Source organism: Staurois parvus, unplaced genomic scaffold (assembly GCF_062004578.1).
Source record: "Staurois parvus isolate SC_StPar_1 unplaced genomic scaffold, SC_StPar_1.0 ptg001362l, whole genome shotgun sequence".
NCBI lineage: Eukaryota > Metazoa > Chordata > Amphibia > Anura > Ranidae > Staurois > Staurois parvus.
Window position 1 is genome coordinate 164,486 of NW_028319158.1, and position 19,251 is coordinate 183,736.

The following is a 19,251-nucleotide window of genomic DNA, read 5'->3' on the forward strand; positions in this document are numbered from 1 at the left end:
GCCCCTTAACATTAAATGTGCCCATCAGAGTGCCCCTTAACATTCAATGTGCCCATCAGAGTGGCCTTCAATATTCAATGTGCCCATCAGAGTGCCCCTTAACATAAAATAAGGGGAACACTGATGGGCACATTATATATTAAGGGGCACTCTGAGGGCACATTGAATGTTAAGGGGCACTCTGACGGGCACATTGAATGTTAAGGGGCATTCCGATGGGCACATTGAATGTTGAGGGCCACTCTGATGGGTACATTGAATGTTAAGGGGCATTCCGATGGGCACATTGAATGTTAAGGGGGCACTCTGGTGGGCGCATTTTATATTAAGGGGCACTCTGATGTGCACATTGAATGTTGAGGGGGCACTCTAATGGGCACATGTTATGTTAAGGGGCACTCTGATGGGCCCATTTTATGTTAAGGGGGCACAAATAGGCACTGTGAAAAGGGGCACTCTGATGGGCACAATGAATGTTAAGGGGCACTCTGGGCGCATTTATATTAAGAGGCACTGTGATGTGCACATTGAATGTTGAGGGGGCACGCTGATGGGCACAGGTTATGTTAAGGGGCACTCTGACACATTTATATTAAGAGGCACTCCGATGGGTGCATTTTATATTAAGGGGCACTCTGATGTGCACATTGAATGTTGAGGGGCACTCTAATGGGCACGCTATGTTAAGGGGCACTCTGATGGGCACATTTTCTGTTGTGCCCATCAGAGTGCTCCTTAACATTCAATGTGCCCATCAGAGTGCCTCTTAATATAAGTGTGCCCATCAGAGTGCCCCTTAATATAAGTGTGCCCATCAGAGTGCCCCTGTAAGACTACACCCTACGTTGAGGGCAGACAGGAGCTGTGCCGGGTCCCTTGCTGGACACTTGTGTTCAGGCAGGGCGCGGGAGCCAGAGACACAGTGAGCTGAAAGGGGCGGGGAACACACTTGATATCATTTTGCCGTGACGATCGCCCTGCTCAGCGGCGGATCTGTCATTTTGGGCTGGCAGTCCGTTCGTGGACCGCGGTCCGCCATTTAGTGACCGCTGCCCTAAACCAAAGTACTTTGTGTAACAATGTACAGTACAGCTTCTGTATATTTCAGCCTGTCATTGATTTTGCTGTACACCTCACCTGTGCCTCCCTTGTGATTTTACGCTGTACGGGCCCTTAGGCTGCTGATTTGTTGCACCCCAAACAAAGCTATCAATGGAAAATCAATGACAGGCTGGGATATATGACAGCTGGATGCTGTTCTGAGTGGACCTTGCGTTGAAGGTTGTCCGTGTTCAGGGACATACGGCATTCATGCAGGACCTTCATGTTTGGAGCATGTGGACCTAAACTTGAGTACCTCTGAGACCAGTATATGCTCACCGTGTATTGCAGCTCGTCAATGACTTAGACAGGTTCCTGGCAGAGAACTGTATGCATTGCTTGTGCCTCCCTTGTACCCAAAACGGTGGTCTTTTACACTTCACAAGCCAAACCGCCCCGTGATGGGCCCTTGGGCTGCTGATTTGTTACACCACATACAAAACCATAAAGTAACCGTATAGGCAGATCAGCTTTGGGGCAAAATAGGCCCCCCGCTTCCAGGTTCATCTTTTGTCCTTTTATTTATTTATTTTACTGGTCCTAACCTAGCAGAGAATATTGTTATAGTGTAAAAACAAGGTTCTACACCGCAGTATATCGCCAAATGTTTGTGGGCTTCTTATACATGAAAACATTACACCTTCCACATCCCGCAGGCAATGTCATCCATATGCTGGATAAAGGAGAGGAGTTTCCAATTTACAAAGCTGGCATCCTCGTTGTACGCAGGTAAATCTCATCTCAAGCAGAGTTCAGTAGGAATATGTTAGATCTTTCTGAGTCAGAAAAACTAAGCACTTCCCCGGGGAAAAACCATGGATTTCTCTGTTCTCCAAGCTCAGTTGCTGTTTTGACATTGTATATATTTCTGTTGTGCTGTTGTATGACCGATCTACTGCTAAATATTTAATTGGTAGCCATACTCTCCCTTGGGTCTCCTCCTCCCATGCCCACCTCCAGGACTTCTCCAGGGTGTCATCCATCCTCTGGAACTCCCTGCCCCAACCCATCAGATTATCACCTACTCTCCTCTCCTTTAGGCGCACCCTGAAAACCCATCTCTTCAGGGAAGCCTACCCCACCCCCTGCTAACTTGCCGACCTCCTCCACTCTTCCCACCACTCCATCCCCCACAGCTATCTCCTCCTGTGCCACCACCCCCTCCCTCCTAGATTGTAAGCTCGAAAGAGCAGGGCCCTCGATCCCCTCATGTTTTGCATTGTATTGGTATTGTTCTGTCACATGTTCTGTCCCCCTCTGTAATGTACAGCACTGAGCGAACCATTGGCGCTTTATAAATACTGTATAATAATAATAATAATTGGTAGCCATACTCTCCCTTGGGTCTCCTCCTCCCATGCCCACCTCCAGGACTTCTCCAGGGTGTCACCCATCCTCTGGAACTCCGTGCCCCAACCCATCAGACTATCACCTACTCTCCTCTCCTTTAGGCGCACCCTGAAAACCCACCTCTTCAGGGAAACCTACCCAACCCCCTGCTAACTTTCCGACCTCCTCCACTCTTCCTACCACTCCATCCCCCACAGCTATCTCCTCCTGTGCCACCATCCCCTCCCTCCTAGATTGTAAGCTCCAAGGAGCAGGGCCCTCGATCCCCTCATGTTTTGCATTGTATTGGTATTGTTCTGTCACATGTTCTGTCCCCGTTTCTAATGTACAGTGCTGAGCGAACTATTGGCGCTTTATAAATACTGTATAATAATACTCTAAATGGCAAAGGTCAGGTACCTGACCATTATACGTATATGAGATTGTTGGACATTTCATTCCCAAACCATTGCTAATAAAAGGGAGTTACCCCTCCAATTCCCCCATGGCCATTAATTTGAAGTGGTCCTCCTATGTTGATCTAACATCCTCTGCTCTTCTGGGACAACTTTCCGCAAGATTTTGGGGGGGTGTCTGTTGTAATTTGCGCCCATTTGTGAGGTCAGGTACTGATGTTGGAGAAGAAGACCTGCCTGACAATCAGAGTTTCGATTCACCCCAAAGGTGTTCAGTAGGGTTGAGGTCAGGGCTTTGTGCAAGACTCTCGAGTTCCTCCACCCCAAACTGGTTAAATCATGTCTTTATGGAGCTGACTTTGCCTGAAGGAGTTTTTGTTGTTTACCCATTGTTATAATGGGGATTCCCATGGAGACATTACCACAGGCATGGTTAGTGTTGTCACCATCTTAAACCCTGCTCTAAGAAATGCCTTGCAGCCTTTGGTGAAGTGCATGTAGGCATTTCATTCCCAAACCATGACCAGTAACATGGCATTGCACCCAAACCTACCATATTTTGTAGTTATAACATCCTCCGTTCTTCTGGGAAAACTTTCCACAACATTTTGGACTGTCTGTTGGAATTTGTGAGGTCAGGTCACTTGATTTGAATGGGAAGACCTGGCTCACCATCGGCATTCCCAAAGCTGTTACCATGAGGCTCAAAGAGCACAGTTGTCTACAATGTCTTTGTATAATGTAGTATTAACAGTACCGTTCACTGGAGACACCTGACCATCTCATCTGTATCAGCCTATTGGACACCCCATTTCAAATTCATGGCCATCAGTATAGAGTTTCCCTCCATCCCCCCCATGGCCATTTATATGGAGTTGGTCCCTCTTTGTGGCAATAACATCCTCCACTCTTCTGCGGAAGGATTTCTACAAGACTTTGGAGTGTGGCTGTAGGAAATTGTTCCCATTTCTACAGTCAAGAACTGATGTTGGATGTGAAGACTTGGCTTCCAATGCGTTCCAATTCATCCCAAAGGTGTTCAGTAGGGCTGAGCTCAGGGCTCTGTGCTCTGGAGTTCCACACCAAACTTCTCAAGCCATGTCTTTGTGGAACTGGCTTTGCCTTCAGGAGTTTTTGTTGTTACAGTGGATCATGACGAGGCTTCTGGTGGAGGTTCAGGCATGGTCCAATGTTGTCACCATCAGAAAATCTACTCTGAGAAATGCCATGTAGCCATCAGTGCAGTGCATGTAGTCATTCCATTCCTAAACCATGGCCAATAACATGGAATTGCACCCCAACCATCCATATTTTGTGGCTATAACATCCTCCACTCCTCCGGGAAGGATTTCCACAAGATATTAGAGGGTGTCTGGGAATTTGTATCCAATTGTGAGGTCAGGTTCTGATGTTCGATGAAAAGACCTGGCTCACGTTCAGCATTCTAATATGTCCCAAAGGTGTTCAGTAGGGTTGAGGTTAGGGCTCTGTGCAGGACACTCAAATTCCTCCACACCAAACTGGTCAAACCATGTCCTTATGGAGCTGGCTTTCCCTCCAGGAGTTTGATATTTTTCACAGGGTTATGACAGGGATTCCAATGGAGACTACAAGTGGTCATTTCAGTGTGCATTACCACATGCGTGGTCTAGTGTTTTCACTATCAGAAAACCTGCTGGAGTGCATGTAGACAACAAGTGACTGCTAAGAGATTGCATGAGATCAGCAGCACCGAGAGCGTAATAAAGAATAAAAGCACATAAAAAAACTCAATTTTATTTTATGTCTTTTTAAATTGCAATGGTTTATGATTCACATAGCACAGAGCAAAGCATGTATGATACATGAAGGGTTTACGTCTACTTTTAAGTTTTATTTTACCTGCTCTCTGCCTTCTGACCCATAGTGGCCAATTCCAGTTCACTGACACGACATGGTAGCAGGACCCCGTTCATCAGTGAGTAATTGTGTGGAACGCGTGGCGTTCTTCATTGAACTGAACTGTGCAAACGGCATTCCATAATTAATCTCCAGTGGCTGCTATGGCAACACCAATTTGTTTGATGACTCAAAATATTCCGTGTGCCAATGTCCCCTAGGCACAAGTCATCAGCATTCGGCAACCATCCATCATCCAAACAGAGCTTCATTACGTACATTGTTCCCAGCCAATGAGCCTCTCATGGGCCTGCAAACAAAGTGCAAAATACAAATTCTGCTTTCTGCCTCCGGCTTCCTGCTCTATCGATCCGCTTTTTGCTTTGCTCATTTTCTCTGCGTTTTTATTTTGCCTTTTCATGGCTTTTTCGTAGTCCTAATTTGTGTTAGCCTTGTTGCGTGGTTTGTATCCCCACCAGAATTAAAGTGGAAGGCAAAATCTTAACTAAGTTTAAATCTATTCCCACACCCATTCTAAGCCTCTTCTATCTACCTGTGAAAGGAAAAATGCTTATACTTACCTATTCTGAAGCCGGTCCGGTCACATGATTGGGTCTCAGCATGGGCTTCAGGGTAGAGGAGAGATCACCAACAGTGGCTGTAGAGTCTGTGCAGTGACAACACCCATAGACTTACTATGGGGCATCCATTGACTGCTGACAAGATCATACAACTGGACCAGAGCAACTTTATTATACACATACTGTATTTCCATTTAGATAGAATAGTGGTGGAAGTAGATTTTATATATATATATATATATATATATATATATATATATATATATATATATATATATATATATATAGTGACAGTAGGGCGATCTGTCACCCAGGATTCTCAACGAGGCAGGTTGAGGGGCTCCAGGGTAAGTGTTGGATGCAGAGGAAAGTGGCTTTTCACTTTCCTCCTTTGTTTGTAAGGTCTGTTTTGGGATCTGGAGCCTGGAGATTTCAAAGAGATCTGGGAGGGATGAAATCTCCAATCCTGGGACCAGGTTTTGGGAATGGCCAGGAGACTGATTGCACAGGTGTGTGGGCCTTTTCATAGAGTCAGGACCAGGGTTCTGGGCTCCACCCCGGCCGACAGGAGTCAGGAGGGCTCCACCCCGGCCGACAGGAGTCAGGAGGGCTCCACCCCGGCCGACAGGAGTCAGGAGGGCTCCACCCCGGCCGACAGGAGTCAGGAGGGCTCCACCCCGGCCGACAGGAGTCAGGAGGGCTCCACCCCGGCCGACAGGAGTCAGGAGGGCTCCACCCCGGCCGACAGGAGTCAGGAGAGCTCCACCCCGGCAGACAGGAGTCAGGAGGGCTCCACCCCGGCAGACAGGAGTCAGGAGGGCTCCACCCCGGCAGACAGGAGTCAGGAGGGCTCCACCCCGGCAGACAGGAGTCAGGAGGGCTCCTCCCCGGCCGACAGGAGTCAGGAGGGCTCCACCCCGGCCGACAGGAGTCAGGAGGGCTCCACCCCGGCCGACAGGAGTCAGGAGGGCTCCACCCCGGCCGACAGGAGTCAGGAGGGCTCCACCCCGGCCGACAGGAGTCAGGAGGGCTCCACCCCGGCCGACAGGAGTCAGGAGGGCTTCGCTTGGAAGACAGGAGGTCACTGCCTGGAAGTCAGGTGGGCTCCACCTAGGAGAGGTGGAAGCCAAAAGCAGCAAGGAGCTGCTAGAGACTAGCTGTGTGCTAGTGGCCAGCTGTGTGCACGAGCCACAATTCTTGAAGTCTGCAGGAGACAGAGAGCAAGCTGAGTATAGGCCAGGAGGCTGAATCGTTGTTTTGTTTCATGGTGGATACCCCTGCGTGGGAAGCTTTATGTTATGGGACATTTGTTTAAATAAAATTGGGCAAAAAGGCTCTTAACCCCTCGCCTACCAGGCACTTATACCCCCTTATGTACCAGGCCAATTTTCAGCTTTCAGCGCTGCCGCACTTTGATTGACAATTGCGCGGTCATGCAACATTGTACCCATATGAAATTTTGATCATTTTTTTCTCACAAATAGAGCTTTCTTTTGGTGGTATTTAATCGCCACTGGGCGCTTTACTTTTTGCGCTATAAATAAAAAAGTTGCAAAAAATTTGAAAAAAAAAAAAAAAGTTTCTTTGTTTCTGTTATAACATTTTTCAAACAGGTAATTTTTCTCCTTCACTGATGTGCGTTGATGAGGCAGCACTAAAGGGCACTGATAGGCAGTACTAATGAGGTGGCACGGATAGGCGGCACTGATAGACAGCACTAATGAGGTGTCACGGATAGGCGGCACTAATATGCAGCACTGATAGGCGGCACTGATGATGGGTACTGATAGACGGCACTGACTGGCATCACTGCTGGGCACTGACTGGCGGCACTGACTGGCACAACCGCTGGGCACTGACTGGTGGCACTGACTGGCAGCACTGCTGGGCTGCACTGGTGGGTGGCACTGGTGGGCAGCACTGGTGGGTGGGCACAGGTGGGTGGCACTGGTGGGCACAGGTGGGTGGCACTGCTGGGCACAGGTGGGTGGCACTTCTGGGCACAGGTGTGACACTGCAGAGTGGCACAGGTGGGTGCACTACTGGGCACAGGTGGGTGCACTGCTGGGCACAGCTGGGTGCACTGCTGGGCACAGGTGGGCGGAGTTAGTGGGCGCACTGCTGGGCACAGGTGGGCGGAACTTGCGGGTGGCACAGCTGGGCACCGATCATCAGTGCCCTGATGATCGGTGCCGATCCTCGCTCTGACAACTGCCGGTTCTCGGCAGTACTTTCCTCACGATCTGACAGCGTGAGGAAAGTGCAGCCGAGAACCGGCTCTTGCATTTCCCTCTGATCAGCGTGTCATTGGACACCGCTGATCAGGTGGTAAAAGGCCGCTGTGATTGGCCTTTTACCACATCACGTGATCAGCTGTGTCCGTAGGACACAGCGATCACGGAGATCACCGGGTGCGCGCCCCCTGGGGCGAGCAGGAGAGCGCGTTCTGGGGGGACGTCATATGACGTCCACTCAGAACTGGCCGGCCGCAGTGCAGCCGTCATTCGGCTATCTGTGGTCGGCTACTAGTTAAAGAAGCAAGTCGCTGTGTGCTTTGAATGAAAAGCTCTACCACTTTGAAGCGAGTTCCCACTATATATATATATATATATATATATATATATATATATATATAATATATACAATTGCCACAAAGCTCAAAGTCTACCGAGCAGTAGTGCTAACTACCCTGATGTATGCCAGTGAGACTTGGACTTTATATACAGGAGGCATGCTAGGCAATTGAACCACTTCCACATGAGCAGCCTCCACAGACTTCTGAAGATCTGTTGGCGGGACAAGGTGCCAGACACAGAAGTCCTCTCCAGAGCAGGCCTGCCATCAGTTCACACCCTGCTGATGAAAGCCCAGGCACGCTGCGCAGGCCATGTTGCAAGGATGCCAGACCACCGCATCCCTAAATAGCTCCTCTATGATGAGCTGTCTCAAGGAAAGACAAAGGAAGTGATATAAAGACACACTGAAAGACTCCTCAAGTCCCTGGATATTGACATCACCTCCTGGGAAACCCTGGCACAAGATCGATCGACATGGCGCATGTTGATCCACCAAGGCTGCTAGACATTGGAGGAGAGAATAAAAACCAAAGCACAAGAGAAGCGAGCGCTCCGCAAAGCCAGAGCTGCAAATTCTACAGCAGTGGTGCCCACATATGTCTGCCTGAAATGTGGCAGAACATTTTGTGCCCGTATAGGCCTTACCAGCCACCTACGGACAGCCCATTACCTGTTAGATGTCAAGGTCCTCTTCGAACACGATGGACGAACATCATTACATATATATATATATATTAATGATGATACAACATATACAATATTTTTTTTTGTATAACAAATATGTTGTACTTACCTGCTTTGTGTAATGGTACAGAGCAGCCCCAATCCTCTTCCTGGGTCCCCCGCCAGTGCTCCTGGCACCGAGTGCTTAGTGTATCCATACACACAAACCCCCCCATTCCCTCACTGGCTGGGATTGACACCAATGACACTGATTGACACTGATGCTTGGTCATTACCCCACCAGTTTTCAAGGGCACCAGTTCAGACATGTGGAAGCCAAGCCCTACCTCTAGCAAGATGGCTGCCTCCGAGTAGAGGTATGGTGCAGAATGTGGCATGTTGAGTCAGTACTTAGGAAAAGTTTAACTGTTGGGGGATCACAGGCAGTACTATTGACTAATCCAGTTTGTCTCTGTCTGCCTTTTTTTGTGGCACAACTTCCACAGTCCAAGTCCTTATTAATATATCTAAATGATACAGCCAAATTGCACATTACTTGTAATTCTAGGAGTACTCCTGATGAAGTCACGTGACGTAACGCGTAGGGTACGCTGATGACGTCACGCCGCAAACCGGAAGTACACATGCAGCCTGTGACGGGAGTGACTTTTGGGGGTGGGGGGACCTCTGTATCATCTTCCCAAATTCCCATTATGTTTAAGGCACCCTGTGCCTGTTAAGGGGAACAGGGTGTGTATGTGAATGTCTGAGTCTTGTGTATAGTGTGTGTTCCTTTGTTCTCAGCCACATAGCTGTCCATTGTTTGTTTGCCATGTGCTACCCCCCATTGTGCTGTCTTCCTGTCCAGCCAGCTATTATGGGATGCATGTGTCCCTGTATTGTCACTGCCATGTGGTTGCCTATTCTATGCCATATGCTTCATCCCATTGTTCTGTGTCTTGGTTGGATGGGGAGGGGTGATGAGGTATTTCCTGCAGGCTCCCACTGATGGGGCGGGCTGATGATGTATTTCCTGTTCCTGGTTGTCTTTCCCCGCCCTCTGTATAAAACATGTTGTTTGTGTACAATAAAGGTTGTTGGCTTCCTGTATTAAGAAGAGCTGGGTGCTGTCTTTTTCCTGAGGGATTTCAAGGGTGTGGTCCGTGGATGATGTTCAGACAGGGGAAGCTGCGGTATAACGGAATATACCCAAGTGCGGTCGGGTACCGGTTCCGTTACACAGCCATTTTGGAAAAGGGATTCCTGTACTATCTGTATAGTGAGTTTTACCTTGTAGTGTCCCAGGCGGACACTTTTAAATGTGAGTTTATTTTGAGCATTTTGATCAAGTAGGTTTTAATTGGCAATATTACACTATATATAGTATTTTTTCCTATGTCTGTGGAGCGTTCTGGAGAGTTTAAAGTGCTGACGGTGGTGAAAATCTATGTACCAGTATACCCTCCGGGTTAAAGGGAAAAGCGTAGTTTGACCTGGAATTACGGGTCAAACTTAGAGGTGAGTGCAATAGTGTGTCAGAGGCGGATGTAGACTAAGGGGTGACACCGCACATGTGTATGCAGTAGTGTGATTACACCGATTCACCCCGAGTACAGCGGATTTAAAGGGGCAGTTCACCATTTGCTTGGAGATTTTTGTTGATGTATTTGGAGCACCATATATAGGAGACACATTGCGCAAACACACGTGAAGATTTCTGAGATTTAAAGGGACAGTTCACCATTCTATATAATTTGTTTACTTTATGTATATATTCATTTAACACATATGTGCAATCCCATGGTGATTTATGTGCATGTGTGAAGAATACATTGGATATAGCACATATGTTCTGTCACGCACACAAGTCTTGTCCACGTTGTTTGTGTTATGAGCACCATTTGAGTTTATATTGCCACGCTGCATTTTCTATATTGATTTAGGGTCTCCTGTTCTCTTTGCATTGCTTCCTTTGTGTGAAATCCCTGGTCTTCCTGCCAATCCCTCAGCTTCCCTATTAAAATCTGACCACGCTAGACATGAGATCAGGGTGTGGTCAGTTCTCTAGCTATGCTGGGAACTCAGCCTACTCTCCTTCAAGGATCAAACTTTTGCTGACACCCCCAGCCCCCCCCCCACAGCATTCACCGGGAAGACCAGTGTACTGTTGTTTCTCCTCCCCCACCTCTCTGAACTCCTGCAGCTGAAAACGTTGGAAATGTGATCACTTCTTTAACAGCTTCCCATCCAGCCCATGTATATAAATGGCCGGACGGGAGCAGTGCAGGGTCGGGTAGCTGTTTATAAACATCCTGCCCGCTCCCTGCTTGTGTGCGCTCCCTGGGAGCATGCAGCACCGTGATCCGGTGCCCGCTGTGTCCTCAGGACACAGTGGAACGCCGATCGTTGTACGGGACCTTTATGGGTGTAAAAGCAGTGCGTGTAAAAAAAAATAAATCTTCATCACCCCCACAAGTAGTACAGTGTCACTATGGTGACATTGTACCGCTAGGGTGACAGTATGTAAAAAATATATACAGTTGTGACCAAAATTATTCAACCCCCAATGCTGTAAAGGGGTTTAGGGACTATAGTGTACATTTGGAATTGTATTCAGAATCAAATCCTACAAGGACGTTGTAACTACCCAAATGCAACTAAAATGACATCAATTGTTTATGTAATACAGTAGTAAATGGTTCTTATGTGGTTTCTTCATTGCCACAATTATTCAACCCCTTAAAGACTACCACTCTGAAGAACAGAGGTTCATACAGGTGCTTTCCATCAGGTATTGAAAACACCTGTGGATGTCACCGAGCAGCAATCAAGCATAATAAGCACCAATTAGGCAGCTTTAAAATGACTGTGATACTCAGCTCCTTCTAGACATTTACTGGTGTGGTTACAAACATGGTGAAGGCAAGAGAATGGTCCAGGAAGACAAGAGAAGAGGTGATTTCTCTTCACAGGAAGGGCAATGGCTATAAGAAGATTGCAAAGATGTTAAACATACCAAGAGACACCTTAGGAAGCATCATTCGCAAATTCAAGGCAAAGGGCACTGTTGAAACGCTACCTGGTCGTGGCAGAAAGAAGATGCTGACTTCGACTGCTGTGCGCTACCTGAAGCGTAGAGTGGAGAGAAGTCCCCGTGTGACTGCTGAGGAACTGAGAAAAGATTTGTCAGATGTGGGTACAGAAGTTTCAGCCCAGACAATAAGACGCACACTGCGTAATGAAGGCCTCCGTGCCAGAACTCCCAGGCGTACCCCCTTGCTGTCTCCAAAGAATAAGAAGAGTCGACTGCAGTATGCCAAAAGCCATGTGGACAAACCACAAAAGTTGTGGGATAGTGTTCTGTGGACTGATGAAACAAAATTAGAACTGTTTGGGCCCATGGATCAACGCTATGTTTGGAGGAGGAAGAACAAGGCCTATGATGAAAAGAACACCTTGCCTACTGTGAAGCATGGTGGAGGGTCAATCATGCTTTGGGGCTGTTTTGCTTCTGCAGGTACAGGGAAGCTTCAGCGTGTGCAAGGTACCATGAATTCTCTTCAGTACCAGGAGATATTGGATGGAAACGTGATGCAGTCCGTCACACACCTGAGGCTTGGGAGACGTTGGACCTTTCAACAGGACAATGATCCCAAGCATACCTCCAAGTCCACTAGAGCATGGTTGCAGAGGAAAGGCTGGAACATTTTGGAGTGGCCATCGCAGTCACCAGACTTAAATCCGATTGAGAACCTCTGGTGGGACTTAAAGAAAGCAGTTGCAGTGCGCAAGCCTAAGAATGTGACTGAACTGGAGGCCTTTGCCCATGAAGAATGGGCGAAGATACCCGTAGATCGCTGCAAGACACTTGTGTCAAGCTATGCTTCACGTTTCAAAGCTGTTATAACTGTAAAAGGATGCTGTACTAAGTACTAAGATTGAATGTCACTTGGGGGTTGAATAAAACTGATAATGCTGTGAGCACAGAAAAGACATTTGTGGTTATTTCATTATAACTGTTATGTTATATTTGTCTGACCTACAAGTGCCTCTTTAATGTAAATGTAAGCAAGATGACTGAATGATCAAAAGCAATGTCAAACTGGCCAAAACACTCAATTTCAGTGGGGGTTGAATAATTTTGGTCACAACTGTATATATATAAATAAGAATATAAAAAAATAAAATAAAATGTAAAAAAAATTTTACTTTTTGCTTATAAATTCATTTGGGTCATTTATTTTTACTAAAAATATAACTGAATACATTTTGGCCAAGATTTATGAAGAAAGATTATTTATGCGCAAAAGAAAAACATTTTTTCAAAATTTTTGGACTTTTTCATTTATATAGCAAAAAAAATAAAAATCCCAGCGGTGAATAAATAGCACCAAAATAAAGTTTTATCTGTCTCAAAAAAATGCTAAAAAATTCATATGGGTACAGTGTTGCATGACCGCGCAATTGTCATTCAAAGTGTGATAGCGCTGAAAGCTGAAAATTGGCCTGGACTGGAAGGGGGGGAAAGTGTCCGGACTGGAAGGGGGGGAAAGTGTCCGGACTGGAAGGGGGGGAAAGTGTCCGGACTGGAAGGGGGGAAAGTGTCCGGACTGGAAGGGGGGGAAAGTGTCCAGACTGGAAGGGGGGGAAAGCGTCCGGACTGGAAGGGGGGGAAAGCGTCCGGACTGGAAGGGGGGAAAGCGTCCGGACTGGAAGGGGGGAAAGCGTCCGGACTGGAAGGGGGGGAAAGCGTCCGGACTGGAAGGGGGGAAAGCGTCCGGACTGGAAGGGGGGAAAGCGTCCGGACTGGAAGGGGGTGAAAGCGTCCGGACTGGAAGGGGGGGGAAGCGTCCGGACCTGGAAGGGGGTGAAAGCGTCCGGACTGGAAGGGGGTGAAAGCGTCCGGACTGGAAGGGGGGGAAAGCGTCCGGACTGGAAGGGGGGGAAAGCGTCCGGACTGGAAGGGGGGAGAGCGTCCGGACTGGAAGGGGGGGAGAGCGTCCGGACTGGAAGGGGGGGAGAGCGTCCGGACTGGAAGGGGGGAGAGCGTCCGGACTGGAAGGGGGGGGGAGCGTCCGGTCTGGAAGGGGGGGGGGGAGCGTCCGGACTGGAAGGGGGGGGGAAGGCGTCCGGACTGGAAGGGGGGGGGGAAGCGTCCGGACTGGAAGGGGGGGGAAGGAAGTGTCCGGACTGGAAGGGGGGGGTAGTGTCCGGACTGGAAGGGGGTGAAAGTGTCCGGACTTGAAGTAGTTAAAATCTGACCACGCTAGACATGAGAGCAGGGTGAGGTCAGTTCTCTAGCTATGCTGGGAACTCAGGCTTCTCTCCTCCAAGGATCAAACTTGTGCTGACACCTCCAGCCCCCCACACAGCCATTCACTGGGAAGACCAGTGTGCTGCTATTTCTCTCCCCTCACAGCTCCTTATGCAGCTGGGAATGGAGGAAATTTGATCACTTTTTGTAAAAGGGTATTTATAACATTTTGTTTTTTTTTTTTTCTTTACACAAATGTTTTGCCTTTCATTTCTGTTTTAGCCGGACTGGACCGTTTTACAAGGCGAGGGTTTACAGTCACTTTCAGCTATTTAGCCGTTTGAGACGGGTTGTTTTCGCTTAAAGCCTAACTCCAGGCAGTCAATCTTCTACACCAGAATCCATTGGCGGGCCGGCATTGCTCCGGTGCCTGCCAGGAGGGTCCCAATAACAGTCTTTGCACAATGAGTGGGCGCAGCGTGAGCGAATGCTGTGTAATGTATTTTACCGCCACGGCGTCTGTTGGCTTTTATGTTCCTTTCGCTCTACACTGGGGTTCAAGCTGCTCCATTGTTCAGGTGTTTGTGCCTGTCATTCAGTGGAGATCACAGCAGAATTGTCGGACTCCCGATATGGGGGTTATCGGCTGCATCGCACTTTGTGCCTTGACAACGCCTGACCTTTCAGCGAATGCCTAGAGTGTTTGTTTCATAGAAATAGTCCGGGATGTAATAGGCCTCTGTGTCATTATTAGCACTTAGAATTGATTAGCAGAACTCGGCAATTAGTGCAGATTACCAGGCTGATGTAGGCTTTAAATAGCTGCCGCCAAGGAAAAAAAAAGGCTCCATAGAAATACTGAGCGGAAGTACACTCCATGCCTCCTGTATATTGCTCTAGAATTTGAGCTCAGGAGCTGGGACGTGCATGCAGTGAGCACATTGGCCTGTTCAGTCGCTTTACCTGGGCCTCGTGAGCATCGCTGCACCTGCCGAGCGGGAACACTATGGGGGTTTTGTGTGGCAGAATACATTTGTGACGGGAGTCACTTTGGGTGGGGGGCCCATGGAACCCAGCTCACTTTAGAGAGGGTGGGAGACCCATCTCAGCTCCCCATACCCTCTTATGTGTAAGTCACCCTGTGCCTGTTAGGGGTACAGGGTGATCTGTCCTAATATTGGGGTGGGGGGTTGTTGATTGTTTAATGCCATGTGGTTGCATCCCATTGTTCTATTGGTGTCTTGCTTGGGAGCAAACTAATATGGGATGTATGTGTTTATGTGTATTAGCTTAGTGGGAGGTGTCTCCAGCAGCCCTCCCTTCTGATGGGACTGTCTGTTGGTGTGTCTCTTGTTGCTAAGTGTAGATTGCCCCGCCCTGTGTCATTATACAGGGAGGGGGGATTGCCCCCTGAGTGTATAAAAAGCCAGTTCGAGTTTCAAATAAAGAGTTCCATGTTCAGACAAATGGGTGTCGTCTAGTCTTGTATGGTCTGCTGTGGTGTCTGTGGTCAGTGTTCGGACAGGGCGGTATTATAGCGGAAGTACCCAATCGCAGACTGAGTCGGTTCTGTTACAACATCAATCTTTTCTTTCATTATGTATATGTAACAATCGGTGTCAGAATTACAGTTTATGCACCGAGCAAGGAGCAGCTCGAGAACACTGTATTCTTCTCCAGCGTAAGGTAGGAAAAGGTAAACTCAGAATGCACAGAGCGCATGGAAATTGAGAAAAGAGGTATGCGCCGCTTACTATGTTAGAAGAGAGTGAAACGCCACTCCAGGTCCCTTGTCCCACCTCCACTAGCACACTGCCAGGTTCTGGCCCTGTTCGTTGCAGTCCGCATGATGTATTTCAGAAAAAGGCAAAAAGGAACATGATAGGAGTTTACTGGTACAGTAGCGGGCAGACTCTTACTTATAAATGTACACATTTGTTAGAAATGCATTGTGATGGGAGTCACTTTGGGTGGGGGGCCCATGGAACCCAGCTCACTTTAGAGAGGTGGGGAGACCCCTGTCTCAGCTCCCCATTTTCCTATTATGTGTAAGTCACCCTGTGCCTGTTAGGGGTACGGGGTGATCTGTCCTAATACTGGGGTGGGGGTTGTTGATTGTTTAATGCCATGTGGTTGCATCCCTCTGTTCTATTGTGTGTCTTGCTTGGGAGCAAACTATTATGGGATGTATGTGTTTATGTGTATTAGCTTAGTGGGAGGTGTCTCCAGCAGCCCTCCCTTCTGATGGGACTGTCTGCTGGTGTGAAGTTTGAATACCCGTGTGTCTCTTGCTAAGTGTAGATTGCCCCGCCCTGTGTCATTATGCAGGGGGGGGGGATTGTCTCCTGAGAGTATAAAAAGCCAGTTTGAGTTTCAAATAAAGAGTTCCATGTTCAGACAGATTGGTGCCGTCTAGTCTTGTTTGGTCGGCTGTGGTGTCTGTGGTCAGTGTTCGGACGGGGAAGCGGTATTATAATTAAAGTACCCAAGCGCAGACTGGGTCGGTTCCATTACATGCATCTTGTAATGACGTATAAAAACAAGACATGGCTAGCCAGCCCAAATAGTAACGGCATAATCTTTTATAGCATAAAGCCTCCAAAGGTCGACGCGTTTCGTTTATTGGCTTCTTCAGGACCGAGAGATTGGAGGCGAAGAGATCGGATGCCTTCGATATCAACATAGACGGTGTTGCGGGGCAAGAGCGCCCACATAGGAAGTCAACAGAGTGGTCTTGGGTGAGCATCCATATCCAAAGCCCCTCCCAACATCCCAAATACGATGGTATCTTAATCAGGAGTTAAGTAGCGGATATATTCAAGGTATATCCCATGGATGCGTTCCAACCCAACGCTCCTAATACGGCAAGAGAGGGTGCATGGAAAGTCCATGCCAAGCCTCAATATTTCGTCATATGGACCCGCTCTTTTAACTGACCATGTATATCAATACAAGATATCGTCTTAATCGGTGGCTCCTCCAGATCACTCCACATCATAATCCGCCCGCCGTGCTTTCCAATAGCGCCTGCATGATGTAGAAAAAAAAAGTTTCTGGTTGGCCGCATATTCATAAAATCATCGTTATTGTAACATCGTTGTCAAAAACACTCCACAATATAGTCACAGTGGGAAAAATTGTGTAAGCTATAAATAAGCATTGGTTTTAGCGTGAAACGCGTTAACTGCCATGCTATTCCCCCCCCCCCCCCATGAATATATTGTGGAGTGTTTTTGACAACAGTGTTACAATGAAGGTGATTTTATGGATATGCGACCAACCAGAAATGTTTTTCTACAGTGAAGGAAATAAGTACTTGATCCCCGGCTGATTTTGAATGTTTGCCCACTCACAAATAAATGGTCGGTCTAAAAATCGAATGTTCGGTGTATTGTAACACTGAGAGACAGAATAGCAACAACAAATTCAAAAGGGATGCATGTCTACCAAATGATGACTGATCTGCATGTTCATGAGGGAAATAAGGATTTGATCCCCTATCATTCAGCAGGATTTCTGGCTACCAGGTGTCTTTCATACAGATAACAAGCTGAGATTAGAAGCAGTCTCTTAAAGGGAGTGCTGCTAATCTCATTGTGTTACCTGTATAAAAGACACCTGTCCATAGGAGCAATCAAACCATCTGTCAAGGTCCTACCTTTTCCCAGAGGTTATGTTTCTCCATGTGCTGGCATCCATGTTGGATTTCTGCAGAGCATGGTGGGAATCTTTTATGCCTTCTGGTCTCTGAGGTCCATCCCCCAGAGGGGCGTGGCTGATCACATATAAGCACTTGTGTCTTTGTGTTGCTATAACTCTGTTCTGACTCTCGTGACTCTCCTGGAATCTGACTCGGCTTGTGACTCGACTATTCTTTGTGTTCTCCTTTGATCTGACCCTCTGTTGCTGAACCCGGCTCGTGACCTGTGATTCTCGTCTGCTGTCCTGTACCGTTTTGTCCCGTTGTTGTCGACCCGGCCTGGCTGACTACTCTATTGTCTTTTCCACCAGCTACACGCCATTGGCGGCGGCCATTACCGCAACTGAGGTGTCTCGGGGGCCGCGACCTGGTTCCTGGCTGCGTCAAGTCCATCCCCACCATCGGGGGCCCTGGTGAAGGGCAGCCTGGGACTTAGACTCCGCGCCCTGAAGGACTTCGGTCTGTGGGTGGTGGTTGTCGCCAGTCAGTGCGTTACATTGTTATTAGGCCTGCCTGTCCGTTCCTCAGCTCCTGCCCTGACACCATCAGATTCCAAACTCTCCACCATGGCAAAGACCAAGGAGCTGTCCAAGGATGTCAGGGACAAGATGGTAGACCTACACAAGGCTGGACTGGGCTACCAAACTACCGCCAAGCAGCTTGGTGAGAAGGTGACAACAGTTGGTGCAATCATTCGCAAATGGAAGAAACACAAAACAAGTGTCAGTCTCCCTAGGTCTGGTGCACCATGAAATACCTCACCACAGGCAGGTGGTGCCGTGGTTGGGATTCGAACCAACAACCGTAATACTGCCAGGCCCTCTTTGAAGCTCAGTAAGCTCTGACATGACTCCGTATCACTAGCAGCGCACGCAGTGAATGAGGAAAGTGAGGCTTCTTACCTGCTAATTACGAGTCTCATCACGCAGCGGAAGCAAAAGAATGTTATGTCATTTTTGCTTTCAATATGAAACATGTCGTCACCTTCACACCTGCAAATCATGTCATGTTTTTGTTTTTTTTGTCTAAACCTGTAAATGCAAAGAAAGAGAATGCCGCAAGTTTCTAGTAAATCCAGTTTACTAGTTCTGATTTTAACAAAAATCAGAAGGTACAGCCAATGCATTTCAGAGGCAACTCCCTCTTCATCAGGCCTAAGATAACTTGAACCTTAGCCCTGATAAAGGAGGAGTTGTCCCTGAAAAGCGATGGCTGTATCCTCTGATTTTTTAAAAATCGGTAATAGTAATAAATTTAAACTGGGCCTATTGTAAACTTGTGGTGCTCTTCCCCTTTGTGTCTTCTTTGGACCACTCCTGGGGCCCATAGGGAGACCCCATATGTTAGAGGGCTTCCTTTTAGAACCAAAGACCACGCACTGGATTGCACTTACATTTGGGTCCGGTGCTCCATCAGCACTTTCTTTGGTCATTGTCTTCCTTCCTCATTGTATGACATTATTGTTGTAATAACTATGTACACAATAGTTCATGGTGTGAGTGCTGCCTGTCTGCTGGCCAGGCATTTATGTTTATAAATGTGTGATTGTCATTGAGAATGTAAACCAGCTCCTTGTATGAGGGGCCCCCCCGAACCTGAGGTGCCCCAGGCCCCCCAAGGTCTAAATCTGGCTCTGCTACCACGGTTAGTCTACCAGGAGGAATACCGCCATCTTATATGAATGTGGAAAGGGATATGCCCTTTACAACGTGAGTTGCTACTTATTTTATTTATTTGAGGTACCTACAGTATC

At 47.8% G+C, this 19,251-nt stretch overlaps 1 protein-coding gene across 2 annotated transcripts in view; it reads left to right on the plus strand.

Moving 5' to 3' along the window:
* The window catches only part of TDP1 (tyrosyl-DNA phosphodiesterase 1), a 207,973-nt gene that overhangs the window by 114,055 nt on the left and 74,667 nt on the right, over nt 1-19,251 (plus strand). Inside the window, exon 14 of one of the 2 annotated variants that reach the window (XR_016308296.1) lies at nt 16,387-16,536. The exons of the other annotated variant lie outside the window; for it this stretch is intronic. The gene's annotated coding sequence lies outside the window, so the exon portion shown is untranslated. The remainder of the gene's footprint in view (nt 1-16,386; nt 16,537-19,251) is intronic. 2 annotated transcript variants of the gene reach the window in all.